General features: G+C 40.5%; 1 protein-coding gene across 6 annotated transcripts in view; it reads left to right on the top strand.

The window, feature by feature from the left end:
* ZMYM4 (zinc finger MYM-type containing 4) overlaps window positions 1–14,772 on the top strand; it is a 155,099-nt gene that overhangs the window by 24,223 nt on the left and 116,104 nt on the right. For 2 of the 6 annotated variants that reach the window (XM_021718132.1, XM_021718130.1), the window contains exon 2: window positions 2,262–2,323. The exons of the other annotated variants lie outside the window; for them this stretch is intronic. The gene's annotated coding sequence lies outside the window, so the exon portion shown is untranslated. The remainder of the gene's footprint in view (window positions 1–2,261; window positions 2,324–14,772) is intronic. 6 annotated transcript variants of the gene reach the window in all.

Raw genomic sequence — 14,772 nt, 5'->3', positions numbered from 1 at the left:
GTGTGTGTTTTGAGTTGGAGTCTCACTCTGTTGCCCACACTGGAGTGCAGTGGCACGTTCCCGTCACCGTAGCCGCGACCTGCTGGGCTCTGGCGATCCTTCCGCCTCAGCCTTCCAAGTTGCTGGAACTACAGGCACGCGCTACCATGCCTGGCTAATTTTTGGGTTTATTGTAGAGATGAGGTCTTGCCAAGTTGCCCAGGTGGGTCTCAAACCCACGGGCTCAGGCAATCCACTCACCTCAGCCTCCTAAAGCGCTGGGATTACAGGCTGAGCCACCGAGCCCGGCCGTGTGTGTTTTTTTTTTTAAAGAGATGGTGTCTGTTTTGTTGCCCAGTCCAGAGTGCAGTGCCTATTCACAGGTGTGAACCCCTATTGATCAGCACACCAGCACGGGAGTTTTGACCTGGGCCAGCTCACACCTTCTTCGGCAACCTGGTGACTCTCCCCCTACTCCTGAGAAGTCACCATATTGATATTGAGCTTCATGTGGACACCCGATCAGCATGGCACACTTCAGCATTGAACTCTTGTGCTAAAGTGATCCTCCCACCTCAGCCTTCTGAGTAGCTGGGTTGGTGGGCATGCACACTTGTCCAGTGGTTTCGGTTTTGTTTTAGAGACAGTATCTTACTCCGTTACACAGGCTGGAGTACACTAGTGTGACCATAGCTCACAGTAGCCTTGAACTCCTGGGCTCAGGCGATGCTTCCACTTCAGCTTCCCGAGTAGCTGGAACTATAGGTGTGCAATACCACTCCCAGCTAATATTCTGAATATTTTGTAGAGATATTTACTGTGTGGATTCACTGTGTTGTCCAGGCTGGTCTCAAACTCCTCAGCTCAAGCAATCCTTCCTTCCATCTCAGCCTCCCTAAGGGCTAGGATTACAGGTGTGAACCACTGTGCCTGGCTGATTTCGTTGTTTTTAATTAGTAATATGCTTCAGAACCCTCCAAGAGAATTCTTCCTCCTCTTAAAATATGAAAATGCCCAGGCTCTATGTATTTTTGACCTTCTGAAATCGAATATAGGGGAGAAGGTGAAGGATTGCTGGGGGTAGCTTTGCCATAGTAGAATTGTGGCCCTGGTACCAGTAACTTTTTACAAAATGGATCAATGGAAATAAAGACAGTATCTAATTCTGTTCTATAGCGTAGTACCCATGAAATAATTACCATATACTAGGTGGTAATTTCTCAAAGCAAAGGAGAAAGGGTAGGAGCCAAGGGTAGTGTCATGGAAGCCCTAGAGGTCAATGCCAGGAAGCATGAAGAATGTTGTTGATACTGAGGATACAGTAATGAATAAAGTTCAGGAAGTATCTGCTCTTACAGAGTTTGCATTGCAGGGATGGGGGAGATAACTGCTAAACAAATAATTAGAACGTCTTAAATGGAGCATTTTTTTTCTTAAATTAATTTTATTTTATATTCATCTTGAGAAAACAGGATTTATTAAGAGGACAGAAAAGCTCCCACAGTGGGATAGGACCTGAGGGGGTTGCCCAAATGGAGCATTTGTATAGAGGCAGATAAAGTAGGCAATGTAGATACAGTGTACTTTGGTGGAAGGGTATTGCAATTCTAAACAGTAGCATTTAATCAGAGATTTGAAGGAAATGAGAAAGTGAGCCATGAGGGTATCTGATAGGAAGAACATTCTGGGAAGAGGGAACAACAAAAGCAAAGGCTGTGAGGCAGTATAGTGCTGTGTATATTTTATGTTTAAGAGGCAGTAGATGAACATGAGTGAGCAAGGTGGTGAGTAGCAGTAGATGAGATCAGGGACATAACAGTGTTTCACGTAGGGCTTTTAAGACCAGATAATTCTGTTTTAGGGCTGTCTTGTGCATTGTAGGATATTTAGGCCCTGGCCTCTACCTCTACCAACTAGATGCTAGTAACACCCCCAAGTTGTGACAACCAAAAATACCTCTAGACATTGCCAGATTTTGTAGATTTGGGAAGCAAAATTACCCTTGATTGAGAACCACAGCTCTACTAAATGGGTGCAGGTTCATTTGAGGAAGATCATGGAGGATTTATGTTATATACTTGGCAGTATTTGTGCAGAATCCTTCTTCAAGGGGAACCTGTCTGTCCTCAGTCCAGAGGCTCTGGGCCTGTGAATTGAATAGATCTGGAAACTGGGCAAATAGTCTGTGACTTGCAGTGTGATGACTCAAGTCGGTTTTTGGCCATCAGATTTAGACATTTTTCTGTTATATAGATTAAACTGCCTATCTATTTCATTCCTAGGAACATCGTGATCAATTAGCCACTGCCAAAGATCCCTGCTGGCCAAAACATTCTGATTACCGGTATGTCCCTGCTGCCCTTACCTTTGGGGTTAAGTGCTGCTACTTGACCTCTGCTACTTCTGGGTCCCATTATCCTTGGTGAAATCAAAGGAGTCCATTTCAATGGTGGCATTTCCTACAGTCATTCCTTACCTGCAAAAGAGAAAAATCTCAGAGCTTTTCAAAGGATGTGGGTGCTCCTTTCACTAATGTCTCCTGGGCCTTCTCATGGAATGTAGTTGGGTAGTAGATGTGTAGGTTGCAGAGGATAAATTCATCCTAGTGTTCTTATTTCCTTAAGCCTTTGGATTCCCTCTTCTAAATAATGCCAGTGAAATTGTAGGATATCAGTCTCGTTAAATGTAGGCTATTGTTGAGTCTGAATTTCAATCAACAATCAAGTAAGCCTTCAGAGACACCTTCAGGTGCACAAGCTAACACATTAAATTCAGAATCTATGTTAAGTATACCTTGTATTAGTGAATTCTAGCTGCTTGAGTCTAATATCCTTATAATCTGTTCTGTACATGTATCCCCCAGGTTGCTTTCCTTTAAATATTAGCAAAATCTTGGAAAATTTTGATGTGTAAGCTGTTTCCTCTTGGGCCATTGTATGTACCTGTCCCCTGTAACATACTGAGATTTGACCTTAGTTATGGGTATTGTGGCAATAGAGTTGGTAGTGGTTGGTTTTGAGGAGAATAAACATCTTCCTGCAAGGGATCTACTGCACATGAGGATATCATAGGACTTTTGAGGCAAAGGAAGGCTACTCTCCTTAGATACAGGTAGATAAGTAGAGATTTGAAATTGTAAGTTTCAGTCTGGTTCAGTCATTTGTTCTCATTTAACATTTCAGAATCCCATTCTTTCCCAGTAATTGCTCTTGCTTTCACATGAGAAACCTGATGGGACTGCGAATTCAGCTGGTTTTGTAATTTGGCAGTTTGCACAATTAAATTTTGCATTTGATTTTAAGCAATGTTAACCTGTGGCTATAAGAACTAAGATTTTTTTTAAGGTTGTCCTGAAAGCACCCTTTCTTTGACTGTGACTTAAGCTAAGTTAATGAACCTGAATTTATTTTATTCAGTAATGCACAAGAGCACTTAGAGAATTCATGTCGCATAACAGACTTCTAGCCATCACTACTGCTTTACCAGTTAAGTGCAACAACCTCTTGGGTTCCCACTGTACTTGCTTCAGTTGACACTTCATCATAATCAACCACAGGTCATAGTTTAATTGTGATGCTTCTGTATACCTGGGATTATTACCATCCACGTTTCTGCTTGGGCCCTATACTCAAGCCCTAGGACACAAACAAACCAATTTCCAACTCTCATCTTTGTGTGTCTGTCTCTTGTGACTACTGCAAATACCAATTCTGTATCAGTCAGAGGACAAAAATCACACAGTAGTTTGAATATGAGTCATTAATTCTAAGACGTAAAGGGAACTCTAAAGTATACAGAATAGCTATAGAGGAAGCAGCCACTACCTGTAAGGTTGAGGCAGGGTAGCAAGGAAGGGACAAATTTGGAAGATGTTTAGCCTCAAGGCTGGGAGTCAGATCCTGTTGGAGAGGGTGTGGTCTACTGGATGCTAGAGAAGCTTGAGGTGCTGCAGCCTTTTTTTTTTTTGAGTTGGAGTCTCACTCTGTCGCCCAGACTGGAGTGCAGTGGCCGCTCCCGGCCATTGCAGCCTCTACCTGCTAGGCTCCGGCGATCCTTCCGCCTCAGCCTTCCAAGTAGCTGGAACTACAGGTGCGCGCTACCATGCCAGGCTCATTTTTGATTTATTGTAGAGATGAGGTCTCACCAAGTTGCCCAGGTGGGTCTCGAACCCGCGGGCTCAGGCAGTCCACTCACCTCAGCCTCCCAAGGCGTGGGATTACAGGCTGAGCCACCAAGCCCGGCTTGCTGCAGACTTTTGCTGGCAATCATGAAGCTCCTTCTGAGGTGCCAGTAAAAGTCACCAGGAAGCTCCTTGCTGAATCTGGCTAAGAAGCCAGCTAGGGCACTCACAGAATTCTCTGGGTAGTCTCTCTGCCACAGGAATGCTGCTGAAACTTGCTGGGTTACTGCCCTCGGGTATGCTGGCTGAACTTGCCAGGAAACTAGCCGTGAGAGAGTTTGTATGTGTGACTGAGCCTTATTGCAGTGTTGGTCATTGGGAGGGCAATTTAGAGTCCTGCACAACACAATCCTCCACTGGAGCAAGTACGTTAGAGCACATTGTAATTGTAAGAGAAGTCCCTTTCTTCTGGAGTATTCCTCCAGTGCCATCTACTGATTTCTGTGTGGTATCATTTTCCTTGTACCTGAAGGACTTTGTTTTACTACCTCTTAATAGTACTGGTCTGGTGATAATGAATTCTTTCAGTTTTTGGAAAGCTCTTTATTTTGCCTTTAGTTTAGAAAGATTTTATTTTATTTATAGTAGGAGTCTCACTCTGTCGCCCAGGCTGGAGTGCAGTGGTACGCTCACGGCCACCATAGCTTCGCCTGCTAGGCTTGTGTGATCCTTCAGCCTCCGCCTTCCAAGTAGCTGGAACTACTGGTGCACACCTCCACACCTGGCTAAGTTTTTGATTTATTGTAGAAAACAAGGTCTCGCCAAGTTGCCCAGGCTGGTCTTGAAGCCTTGGGCTCAGGCAGTCCTCTTGCCTCCACCTCCCAAAGTGCTGGGATTGCAAAAGTGAGCCACCACGCCTGACTGAAATATTTTATTGTTTTAAGATATGAGGTCTAGCTATGTTGCCTGGGCTGTACTCAAACTCTTGGGCTCAAGTGGTCCTCCTGCCTCAGCCTCCTGAATAGCTGGGATTACAGGTATGTGCCCTGTCCCTGGCATAGTTTTGAAGGATACTTGGAGGATTTTGAATTTTAGATTGGCGTTTGCCCCCCACTTAGTACTTTATTTATTTATTTATGTATTTTTTGAGTTGGAGTCTCACTCTGTTGCCCAGACTGGAGTGCAGTGGCCACTCCCGGCCACCGTAGCCTTGATCTGCTGGGCTCCGGTGATCCTTCTGCCTCAGCCTTTCGAGTAGCCGGAATTACAGATACGCGCTACCACGCCCGGCTGATTTTTGATTTATTGTAGAGATGAGGTCTCTCTGCCCAGGTGGGTCTTGAACCCGCGGGCTCAGGCAATCCACTTACCTCAGCCTCCCAAAGGCGCGGGATTACAGGCTGAGCCACCGAGCCCGGCAATAAAAATAATTTTAAAATAAATAAATAAATAAAAGTCCGCTTTGAATTCCATAGTATAATGTACCTTAATAAATCATTTAGCCATTTCACTGCAGAGAGAGTGTTAGGTAATTTTCAATTGTTGTAAATAATGTGGCAACAAATTATTTTATAGGCTTTTATCTGTCATTTTTATTTGGAGCCACAGTTTTAGAGGTTAGATTTGTAAAGAATGTGTGTGTGTGTTTAACTAAAATAAAAGCCTGTGTTCTATTCTCAGTTGTTACCCCTTGTTTTTAACCCTGTGGGTCACAGAATCAGGGAACCACTGCTGTAGGGGTTCTATTTTTCAATGGTGTCTTATATGACTGCATGTATTTGCAGACCAGATAACCTTTGTTTGCCTCTGTCTTTATCCCACAATTGGTTTCAAGAAGTTGAACGTTGGTTGAATTTATGCTAAAAATATATGTTTTGTTTTATTTTTAATTTTTTTTGGCAGGGACAAGGTCTTATTATGTTGCCTAGGCTGGTTTCAAACTCCTGGGCTCAAGCGATCCTCCCACCTCAACCTCCTAAAGTGCTAGGATTACAGGTGTGAGCCACTGTGCCTAGCTTAAAAATGTACATTTTAAACCGGGGTTGGTGACTCAGCCTGTAATCCCGCGCTTTGGGAGGCTGAGGTGAGTGGATTGCCTGAGCCCGTGGGTTCAAGACCCACCTGGGCAACTTGGCGAGACCTCATCTCTATAATAATTCAAAAAATTAGCCGGGCGTGGTAGCGTGTGCCTGTAGTTCCAGCTACTTGGAAGGCTGAGGCGGAAGGATCGCCGGAGCCCAACAGGTCGAGGCTGCCGTGGCTGGGAGCGGCCACTGCACTCCAGTATGGGTGACAGAGTGAGACTCCAACTCAAAAAAAAAAAATGTACATTGTAAGTGTATACATATTATGTTGTGTGTGAACAAATATGAGTCTGAAAGAGCCAATCCTTTAAGAGAGATTGCAGCTGGCTAACTAGGTCTAAATTTTAAATAGAGCCAGGTGGCCGTTTGCTGACTAGAGGTCACATGCATTTTCTCATTTCCCTGAAAACTCACACCTCTGTTTTACTTGGCGACCTTCAAAGCTTATCTGAACCATCCAGTCAGAGCTCACCTGTATTAGCCAATCATGGCTCAGTTATGTCAACCAATCAGGGCTTAGTAGTACCAACCAATTAAAACTCAGCTGTATTGACCAATCAGAACTTAGCAGATTTGAATCCTTCATTTGCATAAACAGACCTGGTTGCATACCTGGGCAAGAACTTTGTCTATAAAAGCCAAACCCTTCCTCTATTCTCTGGGATGCACCTTCCTTCATTTTGCAGTGAACACTTTGCTCCCCAGTTTACAAACTGATGTTAAAATAATCTCTTTCCTCCAAATTCCTTTTCAGATAACTTTTGTTCACACCTGTCTGGGATTAAAATTTTGTTTTCTGCTTATCAAAGTGATACATGATTATTTAAAAATTTTGAATTTTACAGTTGTTTAAAATTGATAAATCAATTCCTATATACACACACACATATATAATTAACATTTATAATTGAATTGGTATATATTGTTTTAAAGAGATGTGTTTCAAGTGTAATTGAATAGCTAGTCTTTAATGAATGAATGGCTAGTCTTTAAATGTGATTGTATAAACAGCATGTATTGACATTTCATAAATTAAGAGTTTTAGAGACACATGATTGAGTGCATGCAGTTTCTATAGCTAGGAAAGCAATTTTACTAAGATTATTTTCCAGCGTGTAACTTGTTGACAACTAATTAGCTTATGCATTTACTTCACCTTTAGAAAGGGACCGAATATACAGTATGCACTTGATAAAATGTTTATTCAAAAAGACAATTCCTGTATAAGATGAATGATCCAAAAATGCTGTTTTTATACTTCTTAGGTATTGTTTTTATTGATTTCCTTTTTACCGGTCTGTTATATTAGTTGGGATTAATGAATGTAACATCACTGTATGAATCATGTGTGAGAACTAAAAAATGCTAAAATGTAGTTAAAATATTTGTGACTATTTTGCACTTGATCCTGCTGTTCTCTACTTATATATTAAATGTTATACTAACTTATAATTACATTTAATCGTATCACATTTTAATTGTAGCTTTGAAAGGCACAAGGAACTTAGATTTTGGTCATGTCTTTTTCCTGATAGAAAAAGTTAATGGAAGATCACTAAAGGAATGAATATTTTAATTACAATTAAGACCGAATTGATGGGCTTACTTTTTTTCCCCCTTTTTTACTTACATCAAATACATTGGTAAATCAACAGTTACATTCTGTTACCATGATTGTTATGTTGGGAGAGGAAGAAAGGCAAATGCTTTCTTAGAAGCAAAAACAGAACACAAAAAACCACAACATTCTCCCCCACCCCCCAAAAAAAGTTTGACCAGAAGTAAAAAATGAAGAGCTGGGAAATAAAAAACTAAGATTCCTAAGCTCAACAGAGCTCAAAGAAAGGCAGAATAGCTGGTAGGAAGTAGAGGGAAGATAGCAGATAGACCCAGAAGCTAAGGCCAATCCTGTTCCTATGGGGAGGGGGAGAAGCCTGGGGAAATGGCTTCCCAGCCCCAAGATTGGGCTTACTTTTAAGTTGTTCTTTAAAAGTTCTTGATGATACTTGGTTAGTTCTACAATATATTTCCTTCTTCAAAATTTTAAAAAATATTTAAATGTTAGTCTTCCTCTAATGCATACATGCATGATAACCTTTAATATTCAGAAGTAGGGATTTTGGTACTTGCTCTTCCTTTTCTTCTTATGGAAAAATATTGTAAATTTTTTGACTATTATGTGCACTTTTCTTATTAAGGTTGAGCATTCAATTCTGAAAAATTTGGCCCCGTAATAATAATGAAAAAAAAAATATATATATTTTGAGTTGCAGTCTCACACTGTCGCCTAGGCTGGTGTGCAGTGGCATGCTCACAACCACTGCAGCCTCGACCTGCTGGGTTCCTTCTGCTTCAGCCTTCCAAGTAACTGGAACTACAGGCATGCAACACCATGTCTGGCTAATTTTTATTTATTTCTTTATTGTAGAGATGGAGTTCTTGCCAAATCGCCCAGGCTGGTCTTGAAACTGTGAGCTCAGGCAGTCCTCTCGCCTCAGCCTTCCAAAGTGCTGGGATTGGAGCCACTGTGCTCATCTGAAAAAAAAATATATATATTTTTTGAGTCCAGGTCTCATTCTGTCACCCAGGAGGGAGTACAGTGGCACGCTCATAACTCACCATAGCCTTACCTCCTGGTTTCAGGGAATCCTTTGGCCTCAGCCTCCTAAGTAGCTTGGACTATAGACAGGCGCCTCACCCAGCTAACTTAATAATTCAGAATTAAAGGGGCAAATGGTAGCTAATTCTCTTAGGGGTGCTGTCTGTCTGTCTGTCTGTCTATCTGTCTATCTATCTAATTATTGAGTCAAAGTCTTGTTCTGTAGCCCAAGCTAGAGTGACATGCTCATGGCCAGTGCAGCCTTGACTTGCTGGGCTCAGGCAATCCTTCCATCTCAGTATTTCAAGTTGCTGGAACCACAGGTGTGCACCATGCCGCTCAGCTAATTTTTTGATTTATTGTAGAGACGGGTCTTGTCAGGTTGCCCAGGCTGGTCTTGAATCCCTTGACTCAGGCAGTTCTCTTGCCTCTATGTTCCAAAGTGCGGGGATTATAGGCATGAGCCACCTTGCCTGACCTAGTTGCTTACTTAATAAATATGTGTGGTTGTGATAAATACAGTGACTATCAGTACAGTTTAATGCCACTCACTGCCTAAGGGACCAGTAGTTGTACTCACATTGCTTTTGCACCATTAGTGTAAATGTCAGCTCAGTGAAAACTACAAATAATGCCTTAGTACTACTGTGGAAATGGTTTGGAGACTTCTGAAAGGGTCTTGGAACTCTGTGGGTCACAGAATTAGGAAAATATGGCTTCAAATTCTCTTTTCCAGATGTATCTTATATGACTGCAGGCCAGATAATCTTTGTGTGTATTGGCCTTTAATTCCACAGTTGCTTTGAAGAAGTTGAACATCAGTTGGCCCTTCATTTTTTTGTCAAAATAAGAGTCTGGAGATCTCTTTGGATTGATTTTTACTTTGGGAGGTTGTGGTAATTTGCCCCTTGATTGAAGTCAGGGATTACTAATTGAAGGCAAAGCAGTGTAAGGTTTTTATATATTACATAATTAAAGAAACATTTTATTTTATTTTATTTTTTTGGTCAGTTTTATAATTCACAAGTTTATATTATAGATTTTGAGAAGCAGTACAAATATTTTCTATGAGAAACATCATGGATTTTATTATAAATGCTCTTGACTTTCCAAACTAGTAAACAAATTTATACATCATTTTGTACTACAAAACTTGGTGACAAAAACTATTATTTAAAAGTTCTAATCTTATAAAGAATCATGGAAACACTTTTTCTTTTTTCTTTTTTTTGAGTTGAGGTCTCACTCTGTTGCCCAGGTTGGAGTGCAGTGTCATAATCACGGCTCAACACAACCTTGACTTCGTGGACTCAGGTGATCCTTCCACCTCAGCTTCCAGAGTAGCTGGAACTACAGGCATGCACCACCACACATGGCTAATTTTTTGATTTGTTTTGTAGAGACGAGGTTTCACTGTTTTGTCCAGGCTGGTCTTGAACCCCTGGACTACAGTGATTCTCTTGCCTCAGCCTTCCAAAATGCAGAGGTTACAGGCATGAGCTACCACACTCAGTCTCGGAAACACATATTTTCCTTTTTCCTTCGTTTACTCTTAAGGGTAAATAAAGTGTTCAACACATGGAGATTGCAAGAAAGACATTATCCAACTATTCAAAAATGATTTTTCTTTGCTTAGGTAGTTTGATTTCTCTTTTTAGCTATTGAGAAAAGAGGTAATAAAAGAAGTCATTTTCGCTTTTTGTAGTTGAATCTTGTTTTAAAGCTATTTTCTCAGTAATAACTGGGAATCTATTCTCTATATTCAGTGATACATTTTGACTATTTTGTTTGTTATTATAACTTTTTAAACAACTTTTTTCATTAAAATATGTAATGTAGGTTTAACACTCAGCTGATATGTTCTGTGAAACTTTAATAGAACATTTTTGATGGCTAGCTTGTTAAGGTTTATTTCTGAACTTAAAATTTATTCATTTGCTTTATTTTATACAGTTATGAATTTGTAAGATGAAACTTACCTCCACTGCTTCTACTTAAAACTTTGGTTTTTATTTTAATCAACATTAGAAAAAAGCTGCTAATAAAATATGCTGCCAGCATATGGAATGTGAATTACAAATAATAAGTATACCTACAGCAGATAGATAGCCAGTCTTGTTTTGATGGAGATCAAATCTGTTTACATTTTAGTTTATGTCAAAGTAATTTCAGTGGAAATAATCATTTTGTTTAATTAACCTTACATACATTTGGAATGAATAAAAATGTGAAAAGAAGATGGGTTTGATTCTGTTTTTTAAGGAAGAGTTGTAGCTGGTCACAGTGACTCACGCTTGTAATCCCAGCACTTTGGGAGGCGGAGGCAAGAAGATTGTCTGAGCCCAGGAATTTGAGACCAGCCTGGGCAATTTGGTGAGACCTCGTCTCTACAGTAAATAAAAAAATTAGCCAGACATTATGGCACATGCCTGTAGTTCCAGCTACTTGGAAGACTGAAGTGGAGGGATCACCTGAGCCTAGCAGGTTGAGGCTATAGTGGTTGTGAGCGTGCCACTGCACTCCAGACTGGGTGACAATGAGACTCGACTCAAAAAAATAAAGGAAGTGTTGTGAATGTCTTTAAAAGTTATTTATTTATTTATTTTTATAGAGATGAGGTCTTGCTATGTTGCCTAGACTGATCTTGAACTCCTGGGCTCAAGCAGTTCTCCTGCCTTGGCCTCCCAAAGAGTTGGGATTACAGGCATGAGTCACCATGCCCAGACCAAAAAAAAAAGTCATTTGAATTGATAAAAACACTGTGGAGAGAGAATTACTTACTTTTATAGTTCCATTATCAAGTTTTCAGTACACTAATTTGAGTTTTTAGTTTATGCCTAGTTTGAGAGTGAATTTTGAGCATCAAGTTTGAAAGTTTGGAGAGAACTTTTAGGATTATGTAGACCAACTTTATTATACTTTCATTATATGGGATGATGAAGTTGAGCCCCAGAGGAATTAAGTGTCTTGCTTAAGATCTTTTAGTTAGCTGGGCTCGGTGGCTCAGCCTGTAATTCAGCGCCTTTGGGAGGCTGAGGTGAGTGGGTTGCCTGAGCCTGCAGGTTTGAGACGCATCTGGGCAACTTGGTGAGACCTCATCTCTACAATAATTCAAAATGAGCCGGGCGTGGTAGTGCGCGCCTGTAGTTTCAGCTCCGTGGAAGGCTGAGGTGGAAGGATTGCTGGAGCCCAGCAGGTCGAGGCTGCGGTGGCTGGGAGCGGCCACTGCACTCCAGTCTGGGTGACAGAGTGAGACTCCAACTAAAAAAAAAAAAAAAAAAAAAAAAGAAAGATCTTTTAGTTAATTAGTAGCAGAACTGTGGATAGAATGTAAAAGTATTGAAATTATCAGTCTTTCTTGAGACATATTATATATTTGATAGCAGGTATCTTCTTTGTTTAACTAAATTGTTTTTCTTTATAGTTAGTCCCTTTTTTGTTGTTGTTCTGATATGCTTGAATTGCAGTTGTCATGGTTTAGTTAAACACTGGCGCTATAACAACACACTTCAGATTTCATGTATTAATGATACATCAACTGTAAATAATTGTACAATGTATAAACTTTGAAGCTAGCCCTTCAATCAACAGGTCACTATATATTAACAGATGCCTGTCATGATCAAAGACCAGTCACATCACTTCTTTCAAAGTCTGTTGGAGTTGCTTACTGTGCATCTCTTATTTAGTTCATACAGACAGCAAAATATGTATTTGTGTTGCATCCTTGTCTTTTAAGGACAAGATCATGGGACAATTTAAATTTTCCTCATTGCCTCATTGTAAAACATCATACTCAAAAGTAGGCAATTAGTGAACAAAGATGAAAGTGAAATGAAAAGAAAAATTGGTTGTGAATAGAAGATTAAAAAATGGTGACAGCTGGGCTCGGTGGCTCAGCCTGTAATCCCGCGCCTTTGGGAGGCTGAGGTGAGTGGATTGCCTGAGCCCACGGGTTCAAGACCTGCCTGGGCAGCGAGACCTTATCTCTACAATAAATTAAAAAATCAGCTGGGCGTGGTAGCGCATGCCTGTAATTCCAGCTACTTGGAAGGCTGAGGCAGAAGGATCACTGGAGCCCAGCAGACGAGGCTGCGGTGGCCAGGAGCGGCCACTGCATTCCAGTCTGGGCGACTGAGTGAGGCTCCAACTCAAAAAAAAAAAAATGGTGACAGATCTCATCAACAAGGGTACCTGCATAATCCATGTATACCTATCCCTGAATTGTATATCTTTATAATAAAAAAAAAATGGTGATAGATAAGCTAGGACAAGAACTAGGTGTACATGTAGCTGCGCTGCAAACTATCTTGAAAAGTTTTAATAAATATACAAATTGCTTCAGCATCATTTAGTTTATTATACTAGGAACAGATCCCAGTCAGTTTGTCTAGCATTCAGGCCGAAGTGTTGAATTTAGTTGCTATAGTGAAAGAAAACTGTAATTATAAGGAGAATAAATAATTTTTCTTTTTTTTTTAAAAATTTCTTATTGCCAGTAAAGTCTGGTTTCATCATTTCAGAATCGAGCTTTCTGGCAAGGATGTAACAGTCGATAGTGTGCTCCTATGAAATTTGTACTCAGGTTCTGAGGATTAGCGAAGACAGGTAGTTATGATAATCAGCTATTTAATGTTGATGGGATAGATCCTTTTTGGAAGGCAGCCCATCATTAGCTTACATGATGAAAGACAGGGTCTCCAAGTGGTCATAACGGAGAGTGTGTAGATATGTAGCTTGAGGAATTTCATGAAGTCAAACCTATGGACATAAATGAGGAAAATGATGAACAATAAGGATGATCATGTCCTTTGGAAGTGATACCTTCAAAACTTTCGCAGTAAAGGAACTCATAGAGATATACAAGATTGAAAGGGCAAATGGAAAATTTTGGAAACTACTTCAAACTTAGATAGGATCATGACAGTTTGTCAAGATACAGAAAAGATGCTTGTTCTCTATCATAAGTTATGTGAAGAGAAGATGACAGGTTTTATCTACTCTTGGTAGGCTTTTAAAAAATATAAATAAGCTGGGCTTGATGGCTCAGCCTGTAATCCCGCACCTTTGGGAGGCGGAGGTGAGTGGATTGCCTGAGCCCGAGGGTTCGCAACCCACCTGGGCAACTTGGCGAGACCTCATCTCTACAATAAATCAAAATGAGCCGGGCGTGGTAGTGCACGCCTGTTGTTCCAGCTACTTGGAAGGCTGATGCGGAAGGATTGCTGGAGCCCAGCAGGTTGAGGCTGCAGTGGCCGGGAGTGGCCACTGCACTCCAGTCTGAGCGACAGAGTGAGACTCTAACTCAAAAAAAACCAAAAAACAAAATATAAATAAATAAAACACTTTGATTCTCAATGATTCTTACATTTTAAATTCTAACATAGTAAGAAAATATTACTTATACAATATTTTTCATTTAAACTGATACTTAAGCTGACATTTACATTTAAACTGACAATTTTTAATATTTTAAATGTTTTCACAAAAAAGGTCATAGGACAATTTAAATTTTCCTCTTTGATCATTACTATTGCTTTGCAATGGTTTCAGCTTGCATAGTCATTTTTAGCTACTACACAATGACTGCCTGTGTAAAATAATTAATATAAAATTTTTTCATAACAATTTTGATACATTTTCTAACTTGAGGAAATTATTTTTAAAATCTTCAGGGTGGCCAGACACAGTGTCTCATACCTGTAATCTCAGCACTTTGGAGGCCGGGGCAGGAGAATTGCTTGAGCCCAGGAGTTCGAGACCAGCTTAGGTAACATAATGAGACCTTATTTCTACAAAAAATAAAAAAATTAGCCAGGCATGGTGACTTGTACCTGTAGTCCCAGCTACTTGGGAGACTGAGGCAGAAAGATTGCTTGAGTCCAGGAGTTAGAGGCTGTGGTAAGCCATGATAGGGCGCTTGCACTCTGGCCTGGGCAACAGGATAAGACTCTGACTCAAAAAAAAAAAAAATCAGGATGAATAAATTT

This window comes from Carlito syrichta, unplaced genomic scaffold (assembly GCF_000164805.1).
Source record: "Carlito syrichta isolate Samal-C Ts95f unplaced genomic scaffold, Tarsius_syrichta-2.0.1 Scaffold311852, whole genome shotgun sequence".
NCBI lineage: Eukaryota > Metazoa > Chordata > Mammalia > Primates > Tarsiidae > Carlito > Carlito syrichta.
The sequence above is the reverse complement of the archived record's forward strand: the minus strand, read 5'-3'. Positions and strand labels throughout refer to the sequence as shown.